This window comes from Microcebus murinus, chromosome 24 (genome assembly GCF_040939455.1).
Source record: "Microcebus murinus isolate Inina chromosome 24, M.murinus_Inina_mat1.0, whole genome shotgun sequence".
Lineage (NCBI taxonomy): Eukaryota > Metazoa > Chordata > Mammalia > Primates > Cheirogaleidae > Microcebus > Microcebus murinus.
The window spans coordinates 20,176,556-20,194,582 of record NC_134127.1 but is presented as its reverse complement, the minus strand read 5'-3'; the positions used below and the strand labels follow the sequence as shown (position 1 = coordinate 20,194,582).

General features: G+C 45.7%; 1 protein-coding gene across 3 annotated transcripts in view; it reads left to right on the top strand.

Annotated features, from left to right (window-relative positions):
* Positions 1 to 18,027, top strand: part of LOXL2 (lysyl oxidase like 2) — a 72,882-nt gene continuing 54,855 nt past the window's right edge. For 2 of the 3 annotated variants that reach the window (XM_012739346.3, XM_020282832.2), the window contains exon 1: positions 1 to 232. The gene's annotated coding sequence lies outside the window, so the exon portion shown is untranslated. The remainder of the gene's footprint in view (positions 233 to 18,027) is intronic. The other variant, XM_012739347.3, reaches the window with a different exon arrangement.

Genomic DNA, 18,027 nt, shown 5'->3' with positions numbered 1-18,027 from the left:
CTCAGGGAAGGGGTGGGTCTGGGGAGGAGTTTGCCGTCTGACTCTCTTAAAAGTAAGGAGAAAAGAATGAACCGGCCACTCCGGTGCGCGGCTTCCTAAACTTCGGGTTTTCTTGAACGATTGGAGAACTCGGCCGCTCCTTCTGCTCCGGGAAGGAGCGGCGACAGGCGCGGAGAGGGGCGACCGTGGAGAGCCGGGTCCCAGCCCAGATACTGCGGACCCCTGCTGCCAAGTAAGAGCGCCACCCCTGCCCGCCGCGGGAAAGCGGGAGAGTTGGGGCTGCAGGCTTCGCCCTCGGTGGGCTGGCCTCTGGCCACGCTGGGGGTTCCCGAAGGCTTCCCGCTGGGCGCGATGCGGAGACGTGCCGGCTGACAAGTCCCCCTGCAGCCTCGGGCGGCCCAGCTCAGCCCCATCTCGTCCCGGCGGGGCGAGGCGCTGCAGCCGGCGCGCGCGGGGAGCAGGGCGCTCAGTCCCTTGGTCCCTTACTCGCTCGGAGCGCCCGTGGCCGGGCGGGACAGTGCCAGTCGAGCCTGAGTGCGCGCTGTGTCTTGGAGGGTGCAGCTGGGCACCGAGCACATGGGGGCTGTGCCTGTGGCCGGAATTCTTGGCTTTTGAGGAGTGGGGCGCGCAGACACCAGGGAGTGCCCCGGGAACTGTGTCTTGGGGATGTGGAGCGCACGGGGCTGGGGACCACTGGGGCTGCGCCCAGACCTTCAGCGCCCACTGCCTGGAATTGGGTTCTTTTCGAGTCCGCCAGAAAGGCTCGGGGGAGCGCCCTGGGCTCAGCGGGAGGAGAGGTGAGGTCCCACCTCAAGTATTCACTCCCAAGTCACCGTGGCTCTCCGGGGACGGGGAACCTCTCCCGCTGTTATCAACGAGAGACCCTAGAGTGGGAAAGAACCGGCACCGCGAACCTACGGGTAGAGCTGATCCCAATTTTGCGCGGTTAGGCCCGCGGTCCTCAGTGCTTACAACTTTTACGCAGGCGCTTTGCCCACGGCGCTCCCCACACTACCCAGCCAAAATCTGGGATCCCTCCGAGAGTAGCTGCTTGCCCCAGATGTCGCTGTAATCAGCACCAGAATAGAAGTAATCGTAAGAAACAAGCGAGGTTCCTTCCTCTCCATCACTCCCACCGCGGCCAGGGAAAGACCGCCAAAAAACAGCAGGAGTTCGGGTGCGGCACGCCGCGAGGCAGGAGACCCCAAATCCTGATGAGAGGAAAGATCTGCATGACAGAAACATGCCCACATTAGTTCCATCCCCTAAAATCTTGGAACTGTGGAGATCTTAAAAGCGGTAGAGTTGTTCCGATTTTCAAAAGAGGAGACGTGCTGAAATCAAGGCCGATGAGTTAGTCCGTTTAGGGACTGAAACCCATACCTCTTACTCCAGGCCCCTCCCCTACACCGCCGCTGGCCTGTCTGCCCGGGAAACCCAAAAGCCCATTTGTCATCTTTAGTGGAATTAGTTATTTATAGTGTATTGTGCACTTAATGGGCAGGAATGGGGCTGGGCCAGGAAGATGAAAGAGTTAATTTTCTTGGTCAGTTTCCAGATAAATGACTGACTCGCTGGAACAGTCCCCAACGTTTTTCCGCACCAGGGACCGGTTTCATGGAATACAGTTTTCCAAAGACAGGGGCTGGGGGGTGGGGTGGGGGAAGGGCGGAGTTCTGCCGCCGGTTGAGGACCGCAGCATGGGACCCTGCCTTGTCCAAATTAATAATCTCCCACTTCACCTTTGTCCTGCTCCTCTTCCTGGTCCCTAGTTTCTGCCCCTTAACTGACCATCAAACCCACGACAAATTGTGCACAACCTGGTGGCTTTCAGGGCTCCCCCTAAAGGAACTGGGTCACAGAAGTCTGTGTATGGGAGTGTCTGTGCATCTGTTTGTTTCCATTGGACTTTGTGTTAAAAAATGACTTGGTTTAAAGTCTCTTGGCCATTGAGTAGCAAAGCTGAGTATGAAACTCCGGTCTGAAGACAAAACTTGCAGTTGACTTTACACATTGGCTGGCTGACATTTTGGCATCAGACAGATTCTGCAAAGATACTTCTTATGACCTCATTTCCAGCTGTGCTCCTTGCCTCCCCCCCCCCTTCCCAAGTCCTTGTCCTCTGACCTCTGGATGTGGAAGGGCCTTGTAAAGGAAGCAGATTTTCTGTGTTCTGGCCATAACCATCAGCAAAGTTTTCTAATGTCCCAGAGAATTCTGCATTGTTTATTTTAAATGTTTTTATTCTGAGAAATATGCACAAAAGTAGAGAGAAGGGTATATTGAAGCCTCATATGCTTCTCACTGAGCTCTGACAGTTGCCAACATCTTGCCACACATACTTCCTCTGTCCCTTTTTCCTTTTTTTAATTGAAGTATTTTAAAGCAAATCCCAGACATCATGTCATTTTATCCCTCCATATTTCAGTGTGATCTCTGAAGATATTAAGTACCTATGATGCCATCATTACTAAGAAAACTAACAAAAATTCTTTGGCATCATCTAATACCCAGTCTGTATTAAAACATTCCCAGTTTTCCCCAGAATGTTTTTTTTAATAGTTGATCTGAGTTCTGTTATTTGTATAACTTGTTACATTCCTGTTGTATGTTACTCCTTTCAAACCACTTTTCTATCTACCATGTCATTTGATTCTTAACAAAGTCCCACTAAAGAGTGGGGTGGGTATTTTACGATTCATTTTATGGCTGAGGAAACTGGCAAACAGATGAGCTGTCCAGATGGCACAGCTGGAAATGGGTGGAGCCAGGGCCGCACCCAGGCTCCTCACTGCTGGGACCTGTGGTCCTAGTTCCCTCCTGCTGCTCGTGGAATATCAGTTGCTCTCTGAGGAGGTCATCTTGGCTCAGGCTTCATCCTGGGCCGATCACTTCCTATACACCTGCTATATATATTTAGTAATTGACTACTTGGTGCTTGACTAAGATAAATGAAGTTCAAAGACAGGAAGCATGGGTTTGTTTCCTAGTTTATTGTAAAGCTGTCAGAAAGCAACTTACCTCACAAGGGCTCAGGGCTGCCCTTGCTGATCTAGAGAGCATTACGCTTCCTCATTCTCTGGTTTCTAGGTCTGAAAGTAGAATGAGTGAAATGAATGTAGCTGGAATTCCTGGAAGAAACAGTGCCCAGAAGGAAATCTGATAGGGAATAGCCACCCATCTTTGATTATCACCTGAGTATTTGGCAGCTGGCACCTTCATGCTGGAACCCCTAAATCTTCTAACAGAGAAGAGGGGCAGGAGTAGATAGGCTTCCCACTGAAGTCCTACCTGTATCTGATGAAGATCTACAATAGCAGAGCTTTTTGGCTATTAGCATTTTCATTACTTATGTCTATTTGCTTTTGAAATGGGATAATGAAGAAATGTTTATACCTTATTAATGAGACTCATGAGTTGGAATTCTCCTTCTTAAGTAGGCCATGTGAGGAGAAGGAATCTCTTGTTGCTGGACTCCTAGGTTTTCTGCTGTTGTGTCCATTGATCTGACATAGACAGGGAATAAACAGACCTTCCCTAAAGAAGCCAGTTAGGGGCAGAGAACCTGGTTGATCCAATCCCATTATTCAACTGGAGGAACTCAAAAGGGGCAAAACATTAACCTTAAACCACAGAGTCTTCTGGCAGCCACAAATTCTTCTTTGACTAATAGGCTATCTCCATAGGGGTAGCATTTCCAGGTGATTCCATGGCAGCAGTTGCAGTTGCAAAAGCATGATTGCTTCCTTCATTTACAGTTTGGGAAGACTTAGGAGCTACCTTGGTCCATTTTCTGTTACTTGTAACAGAATCCTGGAAACTGGGTAATTTATAAAGAAAAGGAATTTGTTTCTTTACAGTTATGAAGGCAGAGAAGTCCAAGGTTGAGGGGTTACATATGGTGAAAGCCTTCTTGTTAGTGGGGACTCTCTGCAGAGTCCCCAGGTGGCACAGGGCATCACATGGCAAGAAGGCTGATTGTGCTACCTCAGGTCTCTTCCTCTTCTTATAAAGCCACCAGTTCCCCTCCCATGAATGGATTAATCCACTTATGAGGGCAGAGCCCCCAAGGCTTAATCACCTCTTAAAGGCCTCACCTCTCAATACTGCCTTTACCATGGGGATTAAATTTCAACATGAGTTTTGGAGGGGATAAATATTCATGCCACAGCAGGTGACATTGTTCCCCATTCCTAGGGGCTGCCTGGCTTTAGAAGAGCAGCTTGTAATTACCATTGTTCATTTCTCTCTGGAGAAAGGCCTTCATGGTCAGTCTGTCTGGTGGTCCCACCCTGGGTGGGCCATGAGGCCTCAGATGAAGTGGCCGGAGCCTACCCCGCTCCAGGCACACGGAACCAGCAAAACTAGCAGTTGTGGGCTAGAAAAGGTAGAGCCACGAAGCTAGCCACGGAGATGCAGGGGCTGTAATACACAACTGGATCTTCTAAGTCTTCAGCCTTGTCCAGTTGGAAGTGAGTCTTCAGAAATGTCTTGCCCAAGTAATTCCACTGAGGCACCCCTGCTGTGGAGTACAACATGTGTTCAGCAAGTACTACGACCTGGCCAAACGTGTGGGCTCTCCTTTTCCCATGGCCTGTGTCAGAGAAGCCTCTAGGCAGCAGGACCCCCTTTTTAGCATAGCTTCTTGTGCGAGGCTGATAGAGCATGATAGGGCCAGGTTAGGTAAGATTTCTATCCAGAGTTTTAAAAAATCTTTTGCACTTTCCTTGGCAGAAACAGTATTACCAGGCAAGTGGTGTGTATAGGAGATGAGGATGTTAGAGCAAGAACTCAGCAGATAATGAGGATATGATCAGTAAGTGCTTCTTGTTCAGGGCTTTTTGATCCCTTCACTTGGGATACTTTTAGTATTAGATTTAATTATTATATGCAAAATGGCAATATTTTCTTTTTTTTCTTTTTTGTAGAGATGGAGGCAGGTCTCACTATGTTGCCCAGGCTGGTCTCAAACTCCTGGCCTCAAGTGATCTTCCTACTTCAGCCTTCCAAAATACGGGGATTATAGGCGTGAGCCACTGCTCCCGGCTGATGTTTTCTTTTTAGTTTTTCTATTGCTGTAATCCATGTCAGACAAACAGATTCAGCTGGTCCTGTGGATGTCCTGTAGCAACGGTTCTTATATGTCCCCTTGAAGTCAACATAATGCTAAGAGGATTTCCTGCAAAAAAAAATGCTGCTAGCCTATAAAATATACACTTTGTGGCAAGATAACTTACATTGATGACTTGTGAACAGCTTCATTTGCAAGTTCTTTATAATATCCTTCTTGAACTTGGATCCATGAACTTCTTCTGCCCCCTAGCCTTGTCCTGACATACCACTGGTATACCAGAGTAAACACATCACAGGTTTTCAGAGTTCTTGCATGGTGCTAACATCTAGTAAGAAAGATATTTTTCTAAATATCTTTCTAAAACAAATACAAATGTAAACTTGAGTAAAGCACATCTTTAAAGTAAGCTTTTTTTTTTCAAGAATAGCATACATAGGGACGGGTGTGGTGCCTGTAATGACAGCACTTTGGGAGGCTGAGGTGGGAGAATCGCTTGAGGACAGGAATTCAAGACCAGCCTGGGCAACATAGTGAGACCCTATCTCTACAAAAAATTTAAAAATCAGCTGGGTTTGGCAGCATGTACCTGTAATCCTATCTACTTGGGAGGCTGAGGTGGGAGGATTGTTTGAGCCCAGGCGTTAGGAACCCGGCTGTACATTACCAAGTGTCTATAAGGTGGATATGTGGTGTTCTAGAATAGGGAGTGGCAAGTCCAAAGGTAGGGAGGTGTGAAAGCAATGGAACCACGTCCACACAGGTCAGTGTGGCTAGAACTCAGGAAGCTAATTCGTGTCATGCTAAAGAGAATGGCAGCCTCTCGTAGCTGGTAGTGGGAACTGCATCTGCAGGTGCAATGAGAATATTAGAATCATTCTTAGGAGGAGGTCCAGAAGAGGCTTGTGATCAGCACCAATGGCACTGATCAGCTCCAAAGGTAACTAAGAAAGTCTATGCCCTTCAGTAAGAGCAAGAACTTGCAGGTCTCTGTGTATATGGCACTACGCTGTGGATGCCATTACCTTGATGCATGCTCACTGGTGACCCAGCGCCAGCTGGCACTGTGCAGCCGGGCCTGGCCAGTCTCCAAGATGTGGCAGTTGGTGCCTGGGGTTATGCTCCCTGGGCTCCTGGGTGGGAGCCAGTGCTGGGACAGGCGGTGAAGTCCCAGAGCATGGGCTCTTAATGAACTTTAGAACCGCACTCCTACCTGACACCCCGATGTCACCAGGCACTTCCAGACAACCTGAAGATGTGGTTGTGATCTCTGTACCAGCTGCCCCCTCCTTCACTGGGCTCCCTGGGTTTGGCTGCCATGGGACAAGCACAGGCCTGGAGCATTGACTCTTGGCCCAGGTTGCATTGCTTGGATGAGCGTGGCCTGGCAGCTTCTGGAGATACAAAAGGTGCACGAAGCCAAGGGCGGGGCCTGCCTCAAGGAGCCCACAGCCAGCTAAACAGGGAGGGTTTGGGGAGAATGTCACTTGGGGACTGAGCTCAGGAAGTGCCTTCCTGACCACTTTTGATGGGTCATCTCTGAGAAAAAGTGGCTTGCGCACTCTTTCTAGCCCAGGGCTCCCACCATCTTTCATCCAGTGCACTCTTCTTATCTCCAGCAGTCTGGGCCCCTCCCGACCTCAGCACTCCCCCTCTGGGAATGTGCGTGCAGTGGACTCCATCCCTGGAAAGCCCGGACTCATTTGCAGGATTGGATTGCTTACCAAGGTCGCATGCCATTCTGGATCTGCCTTCTGTTCTCCTCCCCTGCCTGCCTGCTGTGGACTTTAACATCTCCCTCAAAGTGGCAGGGAAATGACCAATTTGGCTATAGATTATTAGCTCTGGTGTCTGACAGTGTGAGGGTGGGTGGAGGATGGTGAAAACCTATTCCCCAAGTGGCATTTTAAGAGAGGATGATGGGCGCAGTGATACCCCTCTTGGATTTTGTGCAGATGGTTGCTGATTTTATGATTATAATCACTGAGCATTGACTATGAACCGGTCACTGCATTGGGCACTCTTTACTTCTTATTCGTCTTGTCAAGATCCTAAGACTCTTCTCCATTGGCAGAGGCCATATTTGAATGCAGGACCACTCGGGTGCTGGTACCATGTTCTTCCAATTATTATGCGCATCCTGCAGTCAAACCATATCTGCATTTTTTTAGAGAGTAGGGGTTGGACAATTTGAACCCAGTGGGTACCCCTGTCTCAATCAGTTTCCAAATTGCCTTTAATCAGAATCATCAATTTTGCATTTTTTCCCTGCTCTTTTTTACAGGCTATGCTAAAGAGATGACATGTGCCTCATATAGATACCATATATTTATTCACCTTTTACTCCGATCCAATCTGAGAGTCTCCAGTAGGCACATTTTTAAGTGTCTGAAACTGTGCCTTCACCTCCCCAGGAAACAGCCTAGTCAAAATGAGATTCCACCGGGAGCCAGCGGTGGACTGTGGGGGACCCCAATTGGTCACAACAAATTATGCCGACAAAGGCCTCTTTTTGGAGGCTGGAAAAGATTCCGTTGTGTTTGCTTACCTTCTCCCCATCTCGCTGTGCCCTCAACATTCCTGCTCCGTAGCCAGAAATAGAATCTTTGGCCAGGGGCCAAATAGACCAGCCAGCCCTGGCCAAGCCTGGTGTCAAAGTCTCCATTCTTCTCTAAGGTGATTTGAAAGGGTCCCCTGGTCCCCCCACCCACTCCTCTCATTCTTTAAGCACACCCCATTCCCAAAATAGCCTCTTCGCACAAAGGAATGTGTTCCATGTGGGGCCAGAAGCAGCACCGAGACCACAGCTGGGACCACAGCTGGGATCACCACCCTGCAGGCACTCCGGGCCATGAATGAGGACCATTCATCACTCCTGTTGGTCCCAGCGGGAATCTCAGGCTGGAAGGGTGGGGGAGGGGGAGTCCCATGGAGGAAAGAGCCCCCACCCCATTCTCTGACCCCAAATCTGAATGCAGACATCTGACAAAGATGTCAAGCGGAGCATTCTTTCTGGGTAAAAAAATTCAGCTGAGCTCTGGGCTGTACTGCCTTAAGCAAGTGCCCTTGGCAGTGTGGGCCACTGCTCCTGGCAGGGAAGGGTAAGGTTGTCTGCGTGATGCTTCACATTTGGACATTTGGGGCAGACAGGGCTGTCGCTGGGAGCTCCGGGACATAAGATGTGGAGCAAGTGCTGGGATGGGATGAATCATTTCCCCACCTACCGGGGGCCTTGGTAGCAGCTGGGCCAGTCATGCAAAGTGGGCCCGATGGAAGCCTGCATTAGGAGAGTCCTCTGCCAGCCAGATGTTCATGTTGGGGGAGGCACAATTATGAGGATCCGGTTGTGTAGGGCAGTTTGAAGAACTGAAAGTACGATGTCCAAATACAGTGTATAATTCTTCCAATGTGTTTTGCCCCTTACCTGTGTGTGACTAGGAATTATTATTGCTAGTGACTAGGAATCATTTGCTCACATGGGGCATTATTGGACTGAGTGCCACAGCGTTAGGTGTCAGTGATCAGAGGCCATGGTTTCGGTTTGTCCTGTTGTTTAAGAATGCGCTAAGGAAGCCCATGGCCACTTCAGAAAGTGTCAGTAGGCAGGTGAGTTCTGCAACACAGAATGCATTGTTTGGGTAGTTGATGAAGTGATTCGGAAGGGACTGCTTTTGGAGGAAGAAAAAAATTTGAGTAGCCTCCAGGAAGACCCTGATACTCAGTGTGTTGTATGGAGTAGGCCTTTCACATTCCTTCCTGGGCACACTGCTTCACACGCTGTCAGGACAGTGGCCTAAGGAAAGGACCCCGGAAATTCCAGTTTTATGTTATATCCTTTTCCTCCTATAGCTCTGTTGGAGCAAAATTAAGTAATCATCATAAAAGATTTTCAAATACTCATCCACTATCAGTACAGCACCACTCCTAGAATCATAGAAATCAGGGATTCTGGAATGTGCTGGAAAGTTTCTAGGGTGACAGGATGCTTCAGGGCTTAAAGAGGTCCTCCAACGAGTGATGTGTGTTGGACAACAGAAATAGCACTGTTCATGATCCACTCAGAACCTTGAGCAAGATCAAGGTTTAGAACCTCTTTCTCTCCCTCTGACCAGACCCTGCTCCCCAACTCCCAGCAAAGACCAGTGAGCATTGGTTGACAGGAGCCCTGCTCGAAAGTCTTATTTGCAGACCTGGCACAATTTTGCATCTACCTAGTTTATGCAGCACATGTGAAAAGAAGTTTTTTGCCAATATTGTGTATTCTTTGGAGCAAATGTACATTTCTAGTTTTCAAGTACGTTGTTGTAAGGAGCAGGACCCAGAAGGAACCACCTAGGCTTGGTCTTGGGGAGTGCCCAGTTACCCAAATAACACTTGGGGACGTTGAAGATCAAAATCAAATCCAACCAACTGCAATATGCAGCTTAGTATCAATCAGAACTGTAGTTGGCACTTGAATAACTTCACCCAAATCTAGCAGGCAGCGTCTTTTTGAACAAAGATACATTAGCTGATATTTTTTTGACCACCTGCTATGGGCCAGGAACTTAATAAACATGATCTTTGAGTTTTACAGCAGTCCTGAAAAGCAGATGTTCTCTGGTTTTCCTTAAGAGGGTTGTTTTTAAAGTTTTCTATTTTATAGATGAAATACTGAGACTTAGAAAATCTCAATGGGCTTGAGGTCACAGAGCTACTAAGTGGTAGAAATGAGATTGAATCCAGTTCTGCGTGACTTGAAGCCACTGGTCCATGCTGCTTACTTCAGCGGCAAGGCGGCAGAGCATTCAGCCTGTTCTTGGAGGAAGCGTATGTGGTTGTCTGCATGGATCACTGCTCAAGGCCCTGGGCAAGGTGAGCTGATCCCAGCTGGTGTTTGTCAGGAATACCTCAGACCCTGAGTCCCAGTGATGCCATCGAAGTGTCTTTCCTCATCGGTCTCAGACAGAGTACATCTTGTTAGCAAAGCTTATACTAGTATCAACCGTGTCAACATTGTATCCTTAAATGCATTGAATTGAATGTAAGAATGTCCTCAGCCACTTAGTCAAAAGCCTAGTGAGAAAATATTGGGAAAATAATTTCCCCCTTTCTGATGGGCCAGTCGCAGCCAACTCCTTTCTGGCACTCCTTTGTGGCTTTCCTTTGTGTCAAATAGGCACCTTGCCCTGGGTTCTCTGATTATAACCCACTCCTGGGCTCAACTGTGTGAATAATTAAGACCATCTGCTACAACAATTCCCAGACTTCACTCGGATGAGATTTGAACATAGTACTCTCTAAGGTGGGCCTTCCTCTTGCAGACCATGCCCCTGGTGCCTGTGAAACCTGAGCCTGGTTTGGTATGTGTGACGTGAGCCACTGAAATTCTCGGCATATGTCCCCTTTGTTCCCACTGATCTAGCTAGCAGACTGCTTTCTGCCTGGATTCAGGGTAGAGGATGTTCCCGAAATTTCCATGTGTGCTGATGCAACCTTGCTGGTATAGACTCTTCTTGGGCTGCCGATGTTGAGACACCCTTGGAGGTCTTCCAAGGTGAATGCCAAGAATAGATCTTCCTGTCATCATCTAAAAACTCTCCCAACTATGGGATCAGAGAGGTGTCTTACCAGGCTTTTGTATTCCTTTTCTGAAATAAAGATCTCTGATCGACTTGAGATAGAGCAGGTATGAAAAAGAGAAATGTGTCTTCCATCACTCTAAACATCGTAAAATGTCTGGAAGGGTAGATAGAGAACGTATCATATTTGTTTATGTTTAGGCATTAGAAAAGGTAAGAGACATATAGCATTTCTGTTTTGTTTTCTTTCTTTTGTTTTATTCAAATTAAAATTCAATCTTTGTTTTTAATCATTTGGATCCTAGTAAATTTCTTAGTGAAGTTCAAATCTTTTAACCCAAGGCAACCTTTTCAGGTAAATTGGCTGCTGGGCAATGCTCAATACGGAGTGCACTTGTCTCAGGGACAGGGTAATAATGATTGATGAAAAAAGGTGTCTGCCCTGTTGGCTGGCTGGCTGCACACTTTTTAGCCCTGTGACCATAGGAAAATCATGTACCTTTCTGTCCCTTGCTTTTTCCTCAAGGAAATAGGGATGCTATGGTTCTGTGCTCAGAGGGCTGTCTGAAGCTGTGTTTTTTTTTTTGTTTTTGTTTTTTTTTTTTTTTTTGAGACAGAGTCTCACTTTGTTGTCCAGGCTAGAGTGAGTGCCGTGGCGTCAGCCTAGCTCACAGCAACCTCAAACTCCTGGGCTCGAGTGATCCTTCTGCCTCAGCCTCCCGAGTAGCTGGGACTACAGGCATGCGCCACTATGCCCGGCTAATTTTTTTTTTATATATATATATCAGTTGGCCAATTAATTTCTTTCTGTTTATAGTAGAGACGGGGGTCTCGCTCTTGCTCAGGCTGGTTTTGAACTCCTGACCTTGAGCAATCCGCCCGCCTCGGCCTCCCAAGAGCTAGGATTACAGGCGTGAGCCACAGCGCCCGGCCATGAAGCTGTGTTTTGCAATATGGCAGCCACCACCACATGGGGCCACCAAGCACTTGCAATGTGCTAGACAGACTTTATATAAAAAAATTTAAAATTTCTCGTTAATAATTTTTATATTGATTGCATATTGAAATGATAATATTAGAGATATATTGCATCAAATAAAATGTATCATTAACATCAATCTCACCTGTTTCATTGTACTTTTTGTATGTGGTTACTAGAAAGTTTAAAATTACACCTATGGTTCACATCATGTTTCTACTGGGCAGTGCTCATCTGGACTGTAGGAGGAAATGAATTAATACCTGTCAAACACATTTCACATGGGGATTGATACTGACCAAATACAGATTGATATTGATGGGTAATCAATAAATATTGGTTTTGTTTTCTTTTTTAAAATCCAACTTGCTCTTTAAGACAATCCCACTGTCAACACCAGCCCACATGGTGTCTAGGTTGCTGTATAAAAGTAGATGTCATCTTTTTAAAACAGTGGGCAGTAAATAAATACATAAAATAGTCAGAGAATAAGAAGGTCTTTATATTTATAGCTGGGGGAACTACTGCAGGAGTGCTCAGTCCAATCTTTGCATGATAAAATTACCAGACCTCTAAAGGTTAAATTTAACACATTGCCTCTCAGTACCTTCTAATATACTGTTCATAATGAAAACTGGAGCCTGTTCTGTTACTCCTTCCTTCTGCATTCCTGAGGCCCCAGTTTGGAAATGGAGTATGCTTGGGGTGCCTGCTACTCTTAGAACAGGAGATGATGCCTGACCCCCTAAAGCCTCCTGAGCCCAGACACAGGTGTTGTTGGAGGTAAGCCTAGTGGACTTCTTGGAGAAATTGCTGTTCCCCGTGGGCCTTGCAGAAGCAATCGCAGGCTCCCTGTTCGCTCCTCTGAATGTCAGCAGTGTTCGCTGTCTCCAGCCTTGACAGCCTCTTAAGAGATGTCAGTGCCAGCACGTGTTTAAGAGTGGGTTCCCTTCAGGGCAAACAGGTGTGTGCAGCTGAGTTGGCACGTTTCCTTGGAAACCAGTGGTATCTTGCTCTGCCTCTCGTAGGTCCAAACTTACAACCTATGATTCTCATCTGGACACAAACCCAGATTATCTGCTGGGGTGAGATTTTCTGATCCGGGAGATCTTGGTTTCCCATAAATTACCCCAACATCCCCTTACCACCTTTGCTACTTAGAGTGATTTTCCGAGGCCAGCAGACACCTAGGCAAGCTGACTTGAAGGGCGTGGGAAAGGTCCGCCTACTCAGGAAAAATCCCGTCATCCTTACTCCCAGCATTGCACAACAGTTCAAATTCCACCAGTGGAAATTCCTATCTGGAAGTTCCTTGTTGAAAATGTAAAAGTGCCCTCTCCTTAAAAATAACTAATTTATTCCTTAATGCCTTAAATTTCTTAATAAATTCACTTGGAGGGGATTTATCAGCTTGCTTTCCAATTAGGTCAGAGGAAAAAGGCAGTTTTGGTAGGATGTGAAGATTTGAATAGAAATTTATGTTTATTCGCTGAGTAAATATTTACAGGGTACAAAGCACAGACCCCCCACAACCAGAGGTTCTGGGTTCCAAGGAAGGAAAGAAGAAAACTATTAATCACATGAATGAGTCTATGCAGTATGCTGTGGATTTTCATGTCATCTCATTTAATCATCACACATACCCGGGTAATGAAGATTATTTCCATATTCAGAAGATGAAATCAAGGCTCTAGCAGGAAATTGCTCCCAAATTAATAGAGCTAGGAAGTGGGGAAGGCGGATTCAGACCCTGTGTTCTGTTTCTGAGACACCCACATCACCTCTCCAGGGAAGCAGAAGTGCCAATAATTACCAGGAGGGTCTCAAGGGGCAGGAGGGTCCACACCATGAAAGATGAGGGAGCCGAAGTTCCCTCTCCACTGCGCTTCCTGGGAAGCTAAATCCACAGAGGGAACTTTTATCCTAGGGGCAACCAAAATCTGGTCAACAACCCTGCAATTGTTCAATGAAAAAAATGTCATCTTTCATCCTCTTTAGACTGTCTTAAGAGGATCCTTCCTGGAAAAAGCAGTGTATAAAACAGCACATTATTTAGTGTTATGGCAAAAGCAGATAACTTTATCTTTATTTATTGTTTGGGTATTTAAACCATATGGTTTAAATATTTGGTTTAAACCATATGGTTTAAACCATAATGTTTATTTAAACCATAACCATTTAGTGTTATGGTTTCTCTCTTGTTTGAGCTCTGGCGACAGACCATTGCCCCTTCTCCTCTCTGAACTCTCACAACTGAGCGGTGACACAAGGCCCCCACAGCAGATCCAAGTGATTGCTCTGTATGATGAAGCCAGCACGGGCCAAGACGGGACTTCGCATAGGGTCATAAAGTTTCTCCTCGGCTTTGTTTTCATTCGCCACTTACATTTAACGCAGGTCAGAATGGAAGTGTCTATTCCATAGAGACAAAAGCCAAAGAAGGGGAAAATGATTTTCTGGCTGTAATAGAGCCCACCCATTGTGCCAACTGAACTATAACCTCAGAACTCCTGCCTGGTACTCCTTTCTGGTGCCTCTGTGAGCTCTCAGTTTAGAAATAACACTGTGGCTCTATCCACCATCAATTGGGCCTTGCCCAGGAATGAGGGGTCTTCTCTGACTCTCTTATTATCCTGCCTGTTTTAAATAAGCACCTAATATGGGCCAGGCACTGTGCTAGACTTGGGAGCTCAGTTGGGTGCCCATTCACCTAGAGCATCCCTCTCCGTGTGAGCAATGTGAGCAGAACAGAGAGGAGACTTCAGCTGCCAGGAAGCCTGGCACAGCCTCTCCGGCCCCTTCCTGACCTTCAGGCTGGGGCTGGGCAGGAAAGCTGAGGCCAGTGAGGCAGAGTGGTCCCAGCTGTGTGGGGTCTGGTCACCCAGAATGCTTGGCAGTTTTTCCCTCCTGAGGTTGAGTGGATACCAATGTGAACAATGAATCTTCCAAAGCAATATGGAAAAACCTTAATAGAAAAAAGGGTAAAAGGCAGGAAGTCATAATCTCCAAAAGGAAAGTAATACCATGGCCAGTAAGCATGGGGGAAGGGAGGAGCTTTGACCTCTCTTGTAGCAAAAGGAATGTTCATTCAAACAAAATACCCTTTTTTGCTTATCAGTTGGAGGAAAGCTTGAAAACATGGTCATAGACAGAATTTTTTAGATTTGGGGGAAACCTACGTACTGCTGGCAAAGGTACAAATAGGCTCCATCTTTCTGGGAGGTAGTTAATACAGTTTTGGAAAAGTGTCCACTTTTTATATAGCCTTTGGCCCAGCAATTTCACAATTAGCCCAACATTGTGCAAAATCTCAGCTGCAAGAGTATTCATTTTAACAATGTTTAGTAGCAGTCAAAAATTTAGAATTGTGATTATTGTTTATCCATAAGATTGACTATTAAGTAAATAATAAAAATATTATAAAAGAATACTTAGTGAGGCATAACGTTTGCAGTATACTGTTCAATGTAAAAAGCAGTTTACAAAGCAATATGTAGAAAATGATTTAATTTTTTAAAAGGAAATATGTGCACAGAAAAGACAGCAGGGATATACAACACGATTTTGATGATGGTTACTCTGGATGGTGGTATTGCAAGTTATTTTCTTCCTTGTATTTGTTTGCATTTTCCTGACTTTTATCATCTGCTTGCATAGCTTTTGCAATAAGGGATATAAAAACCTTAAAAGTTATTTTTAAAAAGAGAGAGAAGCAGCTGAGTTTAATATGTTACAATCTCCCAGAGGACAGAGTAGAAGGCCCCACAAAAGAAGTAAAAAAATTCAGGAGGTCTTCTCTAGGAAAGATTTAAGAGTTGAACACTGGCCATTCCCACAGTTTGGAGAAGCCAGGAAGATGGGTGGAATAGTTTATAGATATACAAATCCAGAGATTAAGATTAAAAAATTTTTCAAGACTGCACTTTTTCTTTTCTTTCTTTCTGGGACAGGATTAGAGGCTCTAGAAGACTCTGAAGCCCTTGTGAGGGGGGATGGGAGGAGGGAAAGGTAGGCAAGTGCTTGGGCTGGAGCAGCAGAGCAATGTGGTAGAGGACACAGCAGAGCATCACCTGCCACCCACATTCAGATCCTGGCTTGCACTTACCATCCGTGCAGCCTTAGCCAACTTACTGAACCTCTCTGTGCCTCAGTTTCCTCCTGAGGATAACAACAGTGCCTACCGCATCAAGGGGATTAGAACACTAGAGCACTGTATTGGGAACAGTGCCCGCACACAGGGCGTGCTTTATAATATTTGCTGTTTGTGAATCACCGTGTGTGACCTTTGGCAAGTCATTGACTTTCTTTCTGTCTTTAATTTCTGTGAGATGAGGACAAAGAGGTGGTGTAGAAGAGGAAGACCTTCCTGAATCCAAAGCCAGGTCGCCTAGGCGCAGGTAGTCCCATCCATGACGTCCAGTAGGTGAACCCCAGCTAGACTGCCAGCTTCCCGTCAACGCAAGGGAAAGAGCACTTCTGTTCCACTCCCAGTAGGACCTGATGTGTAGTAGTATCTCAGGGAACGCTTGTTGAATGAGTAATCAATTTGGTACTGTGAGCTAGATGGAGATTAGTCATAATAGATTTATTTCCTTATCCATCATTTCCAAATATTTGCGGATGTTCTAGCCATTCTTTTATTGTTGGCTTAATTCTACTGTGGGTAGACAACACGTTTTGTATGATGTCATTGAATGTGTTGAGACTAGATTTATAACCCAAATTAAGGTCCATGTGTCCTCGAAGCAAACCTGTCTTCTATAGTAGTTGAGGACAGTTTATGGAAACCTGTGAATTGGGTCAAGTTTGTTAATCATGTCATTCACATCTTTGGGGCCAGGATTTTTTTGTTTCTGTCTTCTATTAGTTACTGACAGGCATATAAAATCTCCCACTATGGTTATGGATTTGTGTATTTTTTCCTTGTAGTTCTGTCAATATTTTATTTTGTACACATTGAGTCTATTTGTACAAATTTAGAAGAGTTATGTCTTCCTGGTGGACTGACACTTTCATTATCATAAACAGTCCCTTTCTGTCTCTAGTAATGTTTCTTGTCCCAAAGTCGACATGATCTGACATTGTACCAGTTTTCTTGTAACTGATGTGTGCACGCTGTATCTTTTCCCATCTTCTTACACTAAACCTTTGTGTCTCGTGTAAGAAACATAACGCTGGGTGGTTTTGTTAAATCCGTTCTGATGATGTTTGCCTTTTTATTAGAATATTTATGTCTTCTAATGTAATTATTGATAGAATTTAAATCCACCCTTTTACTGTTTTTTCCTATTTGTGACAATGGTTCTTTGTTGCTTTATTGCTTCAATTTTGGACTAATAACATATTTTTTTATAAGTCCATCATTTTCCCCCTTTATTAACCTGTTGGTTGTACTATTTTTCATTGTTTGTTTATTGTTTGTATAGTGATTACTGTAAATTAGGTGACAACATGCATCTATTAGACTTGCTGAAGTCTAGCAGAAGATAGTATATGATACTCTTACCACTCCCAGACAACACAAGAATCTTAAAACACTTTAACTCCATTTAATCCCCTCTTGCCCTTTGTGCCATTGTGCTTTGCATTTTAATAATGCATGTATTTGAAAGCCACAAGACACTGTTATTGTTTTACACGTTGATCTTCATTTAGATTTACCTACAGCCTCCTGTTCTATGCGCTCATTCCTTCCCAAACCTCCATGCTAACATCTGGGATTATTTTTCCTTTAGCCTGAAGAACACCCTTTAGTATTTCCATCTTGTGGATCTTCTAGGGACAAACTCTCTCCATTTTTGTTTGTCTGAATTGTCCTCGTTTCACCTTCACTCTGTTCAGTGGGTACAGATTCTAGGCTGACTGTTGTTTTTTTCAGCCCTCTGAAAATGTTACTCCGTTATCCTCTCCTCTCCTTATGGTTGTTGCAAAGCCAGCTGTTCGTCTTTCTGTTGCTTTCGAAGGCAATGCGCTTTTTACGTTTTGGCTGCATTTAAGATTTTCTTTTTGTCTTGGATTCTTCACAGTTGGATTTCGATGTGCCCAGATGTGGTTTTCTTTGTAAACTATACTGCTTGGGCTTGCTATCTTTTTCAGTTCTGGAAAATTCTTGGCCATTAGTTCTTCAAATATTCCTTCTGCATATCCTCTCTTGGGATTCCAGTTATGTGGATGTCAGACCTTCTAACAACTCCCTGCCCTGACTTCTGGACCGTAGCCTTCAGGGACCCACAGGAAGGCTTGGGGCTGTTTGTTTAACAGGTCCCTTCATCCTTAGCAGGCTTAGCAGGCTTTGAACTACAATTCGGGTGGCCTCAGTCCCTGGAGGCTGCCTAAAGCTTTGCTCAGCGCTCAGCCTGCTGACCACTGACTGCGAGGGAATGGGCACGTGCAGAGACAAGTGTGAGCCCTCCCCC